Source organism: Clarias gariepinus, chromosome 20 (assembly GCF_024256425.1).
Source record: "Clarias gariepinus isolate MV-2021 ecotype Netherlands chromosome 20, CGAR_prim_01v2, whole genome shotgun sequence".
NCBI classification, from domain to species: Eukaryota; Metazoa; Chordata; class Actinopteri; order Siluriformes; family Clariidae; genus Clarias; species Clarias gariepinus.
In genome coordinates this window covers 9,607,295-9,617,348 of record NC_071119.1, presented here as the reverse complement: position 1 = coordinate 9,617,348, position 10,054 = coordinate 9,607,295, and positions in this window count along the sequence as shown.

The window sequence follows — 10,054 nt, the reverse complement described above, 5'->3', positions numbered from 1 at the left end:
TGAAGTCAAAGATTTTATTTTTAAAAAATAGGAGAAATACGACAACATTATTTTTTCCTCAACATTATTATTTTTACAGTATATTTGTAAGTTAGTATTTTTTAACTCTAATGATAAATTTGTGATTTTTTATTTCCTGGTTTCATGAGAACAACAACAACAACAACAACAACAGAAGCACAGACTACTACAGACTCGCTGCTACAGTATGGAGAAGTGATACCAGGAACAGACTATCAACAGAAGTCTGAACATTAAGTTTAACATTAAATGTAATTATGAATGGTTACAATTATGTTCATTAATAATCATGTGACAGTTCTGCAGTAAAGTCTTACTCACCCAGTTTTGAAAACCTGTCGAGTTCATCTCTCTCCCTCTGTAACTGGTCTCTTTCCCTCTGTAACTGGTCTCTCTCTTTACTCGGCTTGTTACAGCAGGTCTGTAACTGGTCTCTCGCTATAGTCAGGTTGTTGTTGCTGGTCTGTAACTGGTTTTCTATCTTCAGGATGTGGTAATTGATCCACAGCACTGTGATGGCAGTCAGCAGGAGAACACACAGCAGCATCTCACACACTGCAGTCAGTCTGTACCACCTGCTCCATGCTGTGTCTCCTCCTAATGATCAGTGATCAATGAGACATGTTTATTTTCATTTTTTTAAATGTGTTTAACCATAGTAAACCCACTGACAGACCGCGGCCCTGAACACATGTACATACTCATATTTGCAGTTAACCACATGTTAGTGGAATATTAATGTAAACATGTAAACACACCTAGTCTACAGGATCTGTCATGTGTTCACATGGATATTAATATTTCACTAATAATCATAAAAATGTCATCATGTTAAACACTTCACGATCAGAATAAGTTTTCAACTGTAATGATAATCCATTCAGTTAGTAAATATTATCTGTGTGAAGACTTAATCTGATTGTTTCTCACTTGATGGAGCGACATGAACAGTTTGACAGCAGAACACGATAAACAACGTTTCTCAGACTTTTAATAATTTTGCCAAATGTTTATTCTCTGACAATCAAAACAGTCCGTGACAAACTATTTAATTTGAAAACTTCTATTATAACTTTATTTTAGAAGCATAAACTTGCACGATTTGAGTAAAGCTAATTTTCATGTGTTGTGACGATTCAATCGTACCACTTTTACTTTCTATCATGTGATCAGTGAAGATGTTTCCTGTGTAACACAGCGGCCCTGAGTGGTTAAAATGTGTTCAAAGGGTTTTTGGAGACCACTGACATTTACACTCTTATATAAGACAAGAAATAACGATACAAAACGTCTTGGGTTACTTTGCTGTAACCCTGTTCCCTAAAAAGGCGGGAACGAGATGCTGCGTGAAAACGCTATGGGAACATCTTGTCATGTTGCCGGTTGTGAAGCATGTGTGTACCAAACACGCCAAATTTTGGCTTATATAACCTCGGTCAGGTGACGTCATCTGATTAGATGCACCTGCAGGTTATAAATAGGAGTGAGCCGGCAACATTCCTCAGATTAATTGTCTGAACGGACGTCAGGTCACGTGGGCAGTGCGGCATTGGGACGCAGCATCTCGTTCCCGCCTTTTCAGGGAACAGGGTTACAGCAAAGTAACCCGAGACGTTCCCTTTCAAAGGCTACACTCAATGCTGCGTGAAAACGCTATGGGAACGAGAGTACCAACGTCGCCGCACTGCGAGTGTCTGGACCCCGCATTGTGTAGCGTGTGCGCACAAGGCTGAGAGGTCTCAGAACTATGTCTGGGAAGCTGACTCGAGGACTCGTGAGCCCGGAGTGACAGGAACATCCAGACTATAAAATCTAATAAATGTGTGCGGAGAGGACCAGCCCGCCGCGTCACACACTTGTTGCAGGGTAATACCTCTTGCTAGTGCAATAGATGAAGCAATCCCCCTGGTTGAATGAGCCCTGATTCCTAGAGGCGAAGTGAGCCCACGCGCCTCATAGGAGAGAGCAATAGCATCTCTCACCCAATGTGACATGGTCTGCATAGTAGCGGCCGCCCCCCCGGTTGCGGCCTCCATAGCAAATAAAGAGCTGCTCTGATCTACGCCACTGGCAGGTGCGGTGGACGTAAATCCGAAGAGCACGTACTGGACATAATAGGTGAAGTTTCTCCTGCTCCGAAGCTGTAAAAGGCGGAGGACAGAAGGCTTCAAGAACAACAGGGTGCATGTTTGAAAATGGAACTTTCGGAAGATAGTTCGGGTGAGGATGCAGAATGGCCTTGACTAGCCCAGGGGCAAAGTCCAGGCAGGATGGGGAGACTGACAAGGCGCGCAGATCCCCAATCCTCTTAAGAGAGGTAATGGCCATAAGAAAAACCATCTTAAGAGTCAGAAGCCTGTCAGGCGCTGACTCTAGCGGTTCGAAAGGAGTGTCAATTAGACCTTCGAGCACGATAGATAAATCCCATGAAGGGGTCGTGGCTCTAGTGGGTGGCCTCAACCGTTTAGCTCCACAAATAAAATGGGCAACTAAAGGGTGTTTTCCCACAGTAATCCCCTCGATTGGAACGTGGCAGGCTGAGATAGCGGCCACGTACGTCCTAAGGGTGCTAGGGCACAAGCCCGAGGACAACTTATCTTGCAGAAACTTCAGCACTGAAACAATTTGGCAGTGGACTGGGTCTACCTGCTTCGTCATGCACCAACTTTCGAAAACATTCCATTTGAGGGCATAAGCTTTCCTAGTGGAGGGAGCTCTAGCGGCTAGAATAGTGTCAATAACGCTGGCTGGGAGACCAGCTTGACTTAGTTGGTCCCGTTCAGGGGCCAAACGTGAAGGTTCCAAAGCTCGGGTCGGGGATGAAATATTGTCCCCTGGTCCTGAGACAGAAGATCCCTCCTCACTGGAATCATCCAAGGTGAGCCATCGAGGAGATATATTAGATCCGAGAACCATACTCTGGCCGGCCAACGGGGCGCTATCAGTAAGAGGCGCAAACCGTGTTGACGGACCCTCGCCAGGACTCCCGGGAGCAGAGATATTGGCGGAAACGCATAAAGGCCATGTATTGGCCATCGCGTCCAGACCCAGGGGAGCTGGATGAGTCAGAGAGTAGTAGAAAGGACATTGTGCTGTCTCTTGGGAGGCAAAGAGGTCCACCTCTGCTGTAAAGAATCTTTCCCAGATTTGGCTGACTGTCGGGGTGGAGTTTCCATTCCCCGTGTGTCACAGCTTGTCTGGACAGTAAATCTGCTCCCACATTCATGTGCCCTGGAATGTAAATCGCCCTGAGGGACAGGAACTTGTCCTGTGCCCAGAGCAGAACCTGATGCGCTAGCTCGTTCAAGCGGCGCGAGTGCAGTCCGCCCTGGCGATTTATGTAGGAGACTACCGATGTATTGTCCACCCGCACTAGAACATGGTAGCCTCTCAGCTGCTGGAGGAAGTGCTGTAGGGCCAAAAATAGAGCCATCATTTCGAGGCAATTGATGTGCCATGCGAGAAGATGACCTCTCCAGTGCCCTTGAGCTGGACGGCCATCCAAGACCGCACCCCAGCCGGTAAGGGAAGCGTCTGTCGTTAGCATTTTGCGACGACAAGACGGACCTAGAGTGGGACCCAAGGTGAGAAACTGGGGTCTGAACCACATAGAAAGGGTACGACGTCCTTCGAGCGTAACCCTTATACGCCTTCGGGGATTGGCCCTTGTATGTAATCCCCTGGCTCTTAGCCACAACTGAAAAGCTCACATGTGCAGAAGGCCCAAAGGTATCACCGTGGATGCAGCTGCCATGAGGCCTAAACATTTTTGGAAGTGATAAATAGTCACTTCCTGGTCTAGTCTGATTTCCTTGAGGGCGCTGAGGATGGATTCGACACGAGCGGGAGACAATTGTGCCCGCATAGTGATCGAATCCCATCTGACACCCAAGTGTGTTGTCCTCTGAGCTGGAACGAGAACGCTTTTGGTAGCGTTGAGTCTCAATCCCAGCGAATGGAGATGAGCTAGGACGACATCGTGATGTCGGAGCGCTCGCTGCTGAGACTGGGCCAGAATATCCAGTCGTCTATGTAATTGAGAATACGGATGCCCTGGAGTCGCAAGGGAGCCAGGACAGCATCCATACATTTTGTATATGTGCGGGGTGACAGAGCTAGACCGAATGGAAGGACCTGATACTGGTAAGCTTCTCCCCCGAAAGCGAACCTCAGGAACTTCCTGTGTTGTGGCAAAACTTTTATGTAGAAGTATGCGTCCTTTAAATCTATCGTCACGAACCAATCTTCTGGTTGGATTTGCGAGACAATCATATTGATGGTTAACATCTTAAATCTGTACTTTTTGAGATATCGGTTCAACCCGCGAAGATCCAAAATCGGACGCAGCCCCTCGCCTTTCTTGGGAACCAGAAAGTAACGACTGTAGTAGCCTGACTCCCTGTCTGGAGGAGGAACCTGTTCTATGGCTCCCTTCTCCAGCAACGCCTGGAGTTCGGAGTTTAGCAGATGCGCTCTCTCCGGTATCACGGAAGTGTGGACCACGCCGTTGAAACGCGGAGGGCGATGAGCAAACTGAATCCTGTAGCCTTTCTCTACAGTCTTTAGCACCCAGGGAGATATGCCTGGCAGTAGCTTCCATGCTGCCAGTTTCTCCGAAATGGATATGATTCAGTGTGCCGCTCGTGCTCAAATCTTTCAGTAGATCAGCCTGATACGCCTGCAAAACCGCCATGGTGTGCAAGGAAGCGCCGGCCTGACCTGCTGCTTGGAACGCTTTCCCTACCAGGGTAGAAGAAGTTCTACACGGCTTGGAGGGAAGTGTTGGTTTCTTTAATGAGGATGATGTTCCAGGAGAGAGATAGCCCGCAAGCGTCTCTTCTATCTGGGGCATCACCACATAACCTCGTGCTTTTGCATCAATGATGTTCGAATAAAACGAAGTCGATGGTACAAAAATACGGGAAGAAAAAGGATTTCTCCAAGAACGAGATAACTCGTTGTGGAGGTCATCAAAAAATGGAAGAGAGCGGTGTTTTGGCTCCATCTCCTGGCCACCCGACAGAAATCTGTCATCTAATTTAGATTGTTTTGGGTGAGCCTGCTCCTGTGGCCAGTCAATATGCAGTCGTTCAACTGCACGCGTTATAACTTCGAGCAATTCCTCATATTCTCTCTCATCTTTTGAGGAGCGTTCTGAGGAAGCAACTTCCATTTCCACAGAAGCAGGAGAACGAGTCTCTTCAACACACCCGCGAGAAGCACCGGAGTGCGCTTGTGAAGTGGAAGGAGAGACATCGGGATCGGGGGAGAGGGCGAGAGAAAGGAGGGACTCCGTCTCTCGCGCCTCGGCCAGATCTGCTTGTGATCCCCATGAGTGCAGCGTGGCTCGTGGTTCCCTAAAGAACGCGAGGCGCGCGAGAAGCAGCTTCATGGGGAGAAGATCACAGTGCTCACACTCTCCATTAAGCCCTTCGAGAGCGTGCTTCTCACCCAAACAGTCGAAGCAGAATGTGTGCATATCGCCCTCCGAAAGGAAATTTTCACAAGGAGGGGGACATCTAGTTCTAAACTCCAATCAATCACAGGGCACACACACACACACACACACACACACACACACACACACAGAAGTAATATCTCAATTTATTATGTGCTCATTCTGTGGCACTCCTGAGGCGTTACTGAAGAACAAGGTGCTTTGACAGCTGTCTTCAACACGTCTGTATTGTTGGGTAACAATAATGTTTAAGTACACTGTTTTCCTTGTGGAGTACTTGTAGTACTTTTGTAGTTTAAGTAAATTTTAGAGCATCATGGTCTTAGGACTTTAACTTAAGTAAAATGTTTGAAGCAGTATCAGGATAGTCCTATTTTTTATTTTTTAACAAAGCTATGCAACATTATTCTGCTAATTAACCTCTTACTAGCTTCCTGCTGTCTTCTGTCTGCCTCTAAGGCTCTAAAACAAATCAAATTCTAATTTTATTAGTCACATACACAGTCACACACAGTATGATATGCAGTGAAAAGCTTAAAGACGACTGGAGCTGTACTGCTCAGAGCTGTGGCCCTGAATCCTCTCTGTTCTCTGCAGTGTTACTGTTACTGGATACACAGCTGATGCATTTACGTTTTTCACACAAGTAACTACTGCTGCGTCCTCAGTGTTTAAAATACAGACATAAATGTTAAGCAGGAGTGCGGAGCCTCTGGACTGAGCGTACTGAGCGTAGAGAGCCATGTGGGAGAACCACAGCGGGGCTGATCACATCTATTTAATGGATCTTGGTAAACATTGTACCTCACTTTCAGCTTTTTTAAAACCTGGTTTGTTCTGCATTTCCTCCTTAAAGTTTCCAAGTGAAACAAACAGATTCGCTATTCAGTGTTCAGAGGCCAGACATTACAAATACACTGATTATTTGAATACACCATTTTTATAAACCCTATATACCCTTTTAGATAATATGACGGGAGGATTATGTGACTGACTTGTTCAGGACTTCACTAGTTGTAAGTGAATACTCATTATTTTGGAGAATTTTATCTTGATTTTCATAAATCAAGATAAACTAATCATTTAGGATTTCACAATGAACTTTACATTTGCTTCCTATCTAATATATAAATATTAAATAATATCTAATAAATTAGTATTATCTAATATATTAATTTTTAATAATAATATATGAAGGAAAATACAGACAAACCTTTCGTTTTAAATAAAGGAGCTCAATCTCTCTCATAAACTCTAGTGATTTTGTATCTAGGTTTTTAATCTCCCTTTTCTTTCCCTCTTCAGCTAATTTTCTTTATTGTGTTTAATCATTGATTTATGTATTCAGTCTTTAACACTGACTGGAAAATTAATCTATTCTGTTCAAAGATTCTACACAGTGGTTTGTAGTTTAATAAAAATAAAAAAATAAAGAAAAACATTAGGACTTGTCTGTGTTCTTTACTTCTTCTTTCTGTTTAAGTTCTTCACTTGCAGCTGCATGTCATAGTATTTGTGCTGCTTGTGATGTTACTATATATTTTCTACCACTAGATGTCAGTACAATCAGCCCTTTAATGAAACTTCATGAAAGGAACCTTTTGGTGAAACTATTGGCTGGGAAGCCTTGACAACTATATGAGGCTTTATCTGACCAGAACAGACCAGAAGGCAGCAATGTATTATTTATTTAAAAAAATATTCATAGTAAAAAAAAAAAAAAAACAGGTCACAAGATATACACAGTATAAGTTCCTGAAACTGGAGAGACAGCCGGACTCATAAACCCAGACAATAATGCAGGTGATGAGAACCAGGTGTGTCATTAATTGGATGAGCTGCATAAGCCCTCATTGGCTCCATCTAGTGGAGGAAATGGAAATAATCTGAAACCTGAAAGCCTCATAGAAAACAAACAGCAATTTCAGTATTTTCCTGCCTGGAGCCTAGAATGGACTCACACACTCGTGCACAGCTGTACCTCTGTACTCATCCTCTCTGTACTCACACAGTTTAGTGACTTTTGTTGCCCGTTTCATTTTCTGTTACAATCTCTAAGAATAAACACTTTTAAACACTCTTTGAACTTTAGAGATTTCCACATCTGAACTTCAAAACTTTCATCAAAACATTTCTGTCTTGATGTGTGACAGCGAATCAGGATATAAACAAACAATGGGAAAAATTTAAATGTGTTTAACACACATTATCACACCAGTCTGGCTCTATAATATTCATACACAATTTTATATTGGTTGTAAATAACAATTAGAGAAAAGAAGAAACATATTTTGAAGCTCTACATCAGTTACTTGTGTGTGACTTTGACCTTTGCATAGTACTGAAGATCCCTTTAAGGTACGTTTAAAACATACGATTAAAAATGAGTAATTGATTTGCAGTTACAGGTTAACCGTAGACATCATGCAGTTAATCACAAATAAATAGTAAAAAAGCTTCTGACAGATACAATATTGAAAAAAGTTTTAATAAGTGTCTTTGCAGGCATCTTGATAGACCCTCAGGTTTGTAAAGCAGAGCAGAATTCCTCTAATGTTTATTCTCTAAGTACTTACTTTAATATATTTAAACTGTTCCAATACTTCTGCTCACCTAAAATTAGGTTGTGTGTAGATTCATAGGATCCTTTTAGGATTATTGAACCACACTGGTGTGCTAATGTCTATTATATGCATTTACAGTTTCCCCTTGTTTGTTTATATCTTGTTTATATTATTTTTTCCATGTTTTTTAATATTCTTATCAACATGGGACTGACAAATGAGCTTGCTTTAACCGCATAGGTGAAAAGATGGTCAGAAAGTAACGCTGTAATGTAACTGATGTCCATCACTTGATATTCATGTTTGTAGCTGCTGATTGATCCAACTACAAGTGACTCACATGTGCACCGTGACACAGCAGCCTATCAGAATGTAGAGCCGTAGTGTTAGCGCGGAACGTCTCGGGTTACTTTGTTGTAACCCTGTTCCCTGAAAAGGCGGGAACGAGATGCTGCGTGAAAACGCTATGGGAATATCTTTTCGTGTTGCCGGTTGTGAAGCATGTGTGTACCAAACATGCCAAATTTTGGCTTATATAACCTCGGTCAGGTGACGTCATCTGATTAGATGCACCTGCAGGTTATAAATAGGAGTGAGCCGGCAACATTCCTCAGATTGATTGTCTGAACGGACGTCCGGTCACGTGGGCAGTGCGGCATTGGGACGCAGCATCTCGTTCCCGCCTTTTCAGGGAACAGGGTTACAACAAAGTAACCCGAGACGTTCCCTTTCAAAGGCTACACTCGATGCTGCGTGAAAACGCTATGGGAACGAGAGTACCAACGTCGCCGCACTGCGAGTGTCTGGACCCCGCATTGTGTAGCGTGTGCGCACAAGGCTGAGAGGTCTCAGAACTATGTCTGGGAAGCTGACTCGAGGACTCGTGAGCCCGGAGTGACAGGAACATCCAGACTATAAAATCTAATAAATGTGTGCGGAGAGGACCAGCCCGCCGCGTCACACACTTGTTGCAGGAGAATACCTCTTGCTAGTGCAATAGATGAAGCAATCCCCCTGGTTGAATGAGCCCTGATTCCTAGAGGCGAAGTGAGCCCACGCGCCTCATAGGAGAGAGCAATAGCATCTCTCACCCAATGTGACATGGTCTGCGTAGTAGCGGCCGCCCCCCCGGTTGCGGCCTCCATAGCAAATAAAGAGCTGCTCTGATCTACGCCACTGGCAGGTGCGGTGGACGTAAATCCGAAGAGCACGTACTGGACATAATAGGTGAAGTTTCTCCTGCTCCGAAGCTGTAAAAGGCGGAGGACAGAAGGCTTCAAGAACAACAGGGTGCATGTTTAAAAATGGAACTTTCGGAAGATAGTTCGGGTGAGGATGCAGAATGGCCTTGACTAGCCCAGGGGCAAAGTCCAGGCAGGATGGGGAGACTGACAAGGCGCGCAGATCCCCAATCCTCTTGAGAGAGGTAATGGCCATAAGAAAAACCATCTTAGGAGTCAGAAGCCTGTCCGGCGCTGACTCTAGTGGTTCGAAAGGAGTGTCAATTAGACCTTCGAGCACGATAGATAAATCCCATGAAGGGGTCGTGGCTCTAGTGGGTGGCCTCAACCGTTTAGCTCCACGAATAAAACGGGCAACTAAAGGGTGTTTTCCCACAGTTATCCCCTCGATTGGAACGTGGCAGGCTGAGATAGCGGCCACGTACGTCCTAAGGGTACTAGGGCACAAGCCCGAGGACAACTTATCTTGCAGGAACTTCAGCACTGAAACAATTTGGCAGTGGACTGGGTCTACCTGCTTCGTCATGCACCAACTTTCAAAAACATTCCATTTGAGGGCATAAGCTTTTCTAGTGGAGGGAGCTCTAGCGGCTAGAATAGTGTCAATAACACTGGCTGGGAGACCAGCTTGACTTAGTTGGTCCCGTTCAGGGGCCAAACGTGAAGGTTTCAAAGCTCGGGTCGGGGATGAAATATTGTCCCCTGCGCCTGAGACAGAAGATCCCTCCTCACTGGAATCATCCAAGGTGAGCCATCGAGGAGAGATATTA